The sequence below is a fragment of the Morus notabilis genome, unplaced genomic scaffold, assembly GCF_000414095.1.
Source record: "Morus notabilis unplaced genomic scaffold, ASM41409v2 Scaffold2114, whole genome shotgun sequence".
Taxonomy (NCBI): domain Eukaryota; kingdom Viridiplantae; phylum Streptophyta; class Magnoliopsida; order Rosales; family Moraceae; genus Morus; species Morus notabilis.
This window is the reverse complement of record NW_010358152.1, coordinates 45,672-50,133: the sequence shown is the minus strand read 5'-3', so window position 1 is coordinate 50,133 and position 4,462 is coordinate 45,672. Positions and strand designations below refer to the sequence as shown.

General features: G+C 30.8%; 1 long non-coding RNA gene across 1 annotated transcript; it reads right to left on the bottom strand.

The window, feature by feature from the left end:
* Positions 1-3,289: 3,289 nt before the first annotated feature.
* On the bottom strand, positions 3,290-4,462 carry LOC112090383. The gene is made up of 3 exons (XR_002901629.1): positions 4,406-4,462; positions 3,659-3,809; positions 3,290-3,518 (listed from the first exon to the last, which is right to left on the bottom strand). It is a non-coding gene; the product is annotated as an uncharacterized LOC112090383 (long non-coding RNA).

Below are 4,462 nucleotides of genomic sequence, written 5' to 3'. Positions count from 1 at the left end.
CTAGACTATTTGCTATAGTCACCAAACTATGTGCTATAGTCAGTCAGACTATGAGTGAGTAAAAATCTGGCAAATTGTGTTTGAGATGGTGCAAACTATTGATCATAGTCTGATAGACTAAATGCCATAGTCTGCCTATGTCTCAGGTTCTGTAGAGTATTGCTCATAATCTATCAGACTATGGGTCAGTTTGGTAGTGATTCTTAGAGTCTAAAATCAATTCTCTAGCCATTCACAGTTGAAATTTGTGTTTGGTAAAAATCATAAAAAATGATTCTTAAAGAATTTTTGAAGAATTTACAACCAAAATCAGAAGCAACAGCTTTGGCTATTAGATTGTGCGGCAATCTTCTTGAAGTATAATTAATGAACCTTTCTAATACCCATATTATCCCTGCTAAAATTTAAAAATCCCATACCCAAAATTACAGTTACCAAACGTTTAGTTACCTTTTGTAACAATTGCTTTTTTTTTTTTTTTTTTTTTTCCAGCACAACTAACAATAATTTTTTAAAAATCTACAACACTACTAAATTGGTCTTATGTGCTATAGTCTCACAGATTATAACTTATAATTTTTTTAAAAAAAACTTGGGTAATTTTCTGTTTCTGTCAATTTGTTAATTATTTTTTTTTCCTTTTTTAAAAATTTTTTTTTTTTTTTTTTTTTTTTTTTTTCCAGCACAACTAACAATAATTTTTTAAAAATCTACAACACTACTAAATTGGTCTTATGTGCTATAGTCTCACAGATTATAACTTATAATTTTTTTAAAAAAAACTTGGGTAATTTTCTGTTTCTGTCAATTTGTTAATTATCATGTCATCTTTTTTACAGGTAGAACATTTATCCTCTTTGGACAAAGGGGAGAATACTTGTATTGATGGTCAAGTAGAAGACGTTAGTGACGCTACGAATGATGCCGTTGATGATGCTGAGGAGGAGTGTGTTGGGGATGAAAATGAAGACCATACACCTGCTCATCACAGGGTTGTTGTGTATGATGAGTTGTTTGTCGCGTCACAACTACAATTACCGCTTGATGATGATGATTTTCTCAATTTTTCTGCATTTTCAGTTGATGATGCGGTTTCTAAGCCACCAAAGGAAGATGTCGAGAGGTTTGAGAGATGGTGTAGGACTTGTTATAGGGCTATGTGTTTCATTCTTTCTTTTGTCTTTTTATTTATATATATGTTTATTTTTACAACCTATTCTGGTTTTTCATTTAATTTGGTTCGTTATTTGGTTTGTTGTAGGCACAAACTGTGGGGCCCTGCACGTGATTCCCATGTGATAAAAACCTGGTCTTGATTTTATAGTGGAAGTTGTTGATTCAGAATACAGGTTTTATGACCTTTATACACAGCGCCACAAGCCTAGCAGGAATTCACTTGTTTATTCTTTAAGTTATCCGGTTGACTTATTTAATAAATTATTTAATTAGAATTTAAATTAAAATAGTTTGACTTTAATTCGAATTTTGAGTCATAATTGGAAACTAGATAAAAAGAGAAAATTACCTCCTTCCCCTAGCTATTAAAATCGCCAACCATAGGAAAATTATCCTTATGATGTGGCCGACCTCTATAGATAAAGATAGAGAAATTTTTATTTCCAAAGGTAAACGGGAAACTATATTTTAAATAAGTTTTAAAATAAAGTAATAACTAATTATATATTGTTTTGGCTTTAAGATAAAGCAAAGAGTTCTCCTATGATTTTGTAAATAAGAGACAATAGAAATTTGAACACATTTTTGCTCTACCTGCTGTTGGTATAGGCGTGTACCACGAAGAGAAAACAGAAGAAGAGTTCTTCTAATTCATGATTCCTCCGTATACATATGTTGATAGTGGTGGAAGAATATTAGAGAGTGATCAAATCCCGTAGTTCTAAATTAGAGCCCACACTCTAGGTTTTACAGATTTCATGGATTAGACGTGGAAGATTTAGGTTTTCTGAGAAAGCTTAGAGCTTGAATCGTTCGAGGCTAAAAAATTTAAATTATCAACCTAATTGTTCGTTAGATAAATTAATAAATAGCTTAATTTGATTAATTTATTTGCGTATGAATTAGTATATTATATAAAGCATCTCGCGAGTTTTATAAAAAAATTTATTGTACACGAATTACAACTATTCGCTTCCGCATCTGAAATCGTCTCATAAACTAACAGTAGATAAACGTAAGAGAATCGCTTAATGATGGAGGAGACTAGACATGAATGTGCTTGTGGCGGCGGACACTGGTTGTCGAAATATGATGAGAGTTTTGGAACGTTTATTTTAAATTTTGTTTGTGATTATTTAAAACTTATAGTTAAGTTTTTATTTTGAGATTTTTTTGAAGAATTGGGGTTTTTTTTTTTTTAATTAGTTTTGAGAAGTTACTTGATATTGATATATTTTTAATAAAGGACCATCAGTCTATGTTTGTTTTCAAAAGAAAATTTTTATTCCGTATTTAAAAGTGTTCCATTGCGTTTTAATTTTTTTTATATGCTTTTATATATTTGTAATTTGATATATTTCCATAGTAATTTAAAAAAAAAAAAAATCGTTTTCCGCATTTAATTAAGAGATCTTGAAATTTCCGTGGCACTCCCGCTTGCCATATCCTTGATGACATTCAGATATATTATTGGTTTCAACGCGGGATTCACATCAATTTTCGAAAAAAAACATATAAATTTAAATTTGTAATTATCATATAATACCTTTGGTATGTTTATAGTTGTATTAATTTCCAACAAACTGGTGTCCATGTTGTGCTCAACCGCCGGAATCATTTTAATTTCATATCGAAACAACTTCAAAGGGTTTAAGATATAACTAGTATTTATAATCAATAAAGGTTTCTAATTAAAGATACGATGAAGAAATTTAACTGAAAATGGTAGAAAAAAGAAGAAAAAGAATATGAAATATTTAACATCCTCACTAAATTTTATTTAATCAGCTCTATTTATAGAGCTTAGTCGGAACATCACACTGAAATATTTATCATATATTACACATGCACGAAATAGCTCTACATATATAGAGAGCTAATGTTATACATTCTCAAATCATTCCTCGTGCATATTAATGTGATCAGCATCAGCACCAGCAAAGAAATATTACCATTATACACTTGGTCATGATTTGACTTTGTATATAATCAAACAGAAACCAGAGACATCTTAGAGACGTCATGTTTTATTTACTATATACTACATTGGAGATATATATATATATATATATATATATACACACACATGTATAACTTAACATTTGTCGTAAAACCCAATGGAAATCAGGTAATCAGAACTGGTGCTTCCTTCAAATCCAACAAATTTGTGACCGGATGGGAATTCGACACTGAAACGCTTTCCTTCGTCAACTCCATGAGGTCCATATATAGGTAAGCTTGTTGGTCTTAATTTTGAGCGAGCGCACTATTTCATCATAATTTGTCACTTTACCAGTATATCCACTCACCTCTTCTATGAACTCGTCTGAGTCTAGATTAATCTGGATATGTCAAAATATTAATAAATTAAAAAGAGAACTACATATAGACCCACGCATAATAGAGAGAAAGAGATTTGGCATAAATTACATAAAAGCTATTTTTTGATGAAAATAAATGAGGGAATAATTAAGAAACTAACAGTCACTCGTTTGTAGGTATCATCACCACTTGAATGTTTGCACTCTTGATCATCCGCATACGTCTCCATTTTCGTGTTCACCATCGTCCCATTTGTTACCAACCTTCCCTCCATGTGGCCCCCGTTCTGTCACTTGGGAACCTTTGACAAGCTGCAAAACATTTTTGAAGGGACAATATTTAAGTCTTCATATATATATATATATATATACATAATAATTACAAGCTTTCATTTTATTTAGTCTACCACCTTTTTATACACGTACACAAACGCACACTGTGTACATATAATATGGAATCTCTTCTAAAAGTCCAACGTACCTACATATGTAACAATTAACAAATGTCCTTAAAAGGTCAAACTAATTAATTTCAGTTCTTTCAAAAAATGGTCAAACTAAATTTGCCCACGGTCAGAAAATCGATCTTTTTTCTTTTTTTCCCTTTTTTTTTTTTTTTTTTTTTCATTTTCAGATGTGAAAACTTAAAAAATAGCTTTACAGTTGTAATGGAAATCCAATAACGCGACCGGCTTGTAACTTGTTGATTCAAACTTTGAACTAATCAATAAGGAAACAAAAGGAAAATCATTAAATTCAAAAAAGAAGGCTAGCTCATCAAGTAGCTAGAACTGTCACGATTTTATTTTATTTTATTTTATTTTATTTGACAATTTTAAGTGAAATTAGTATAGGTTTTATGCATGGATTAGTGTGAATGTGTGTGCATAAAATGAAGAGAATCTTACCTGTCCGTGCGCCATCGGGATGAAAATGAAGAGAATGTGGATTTGGATATGGAGAAG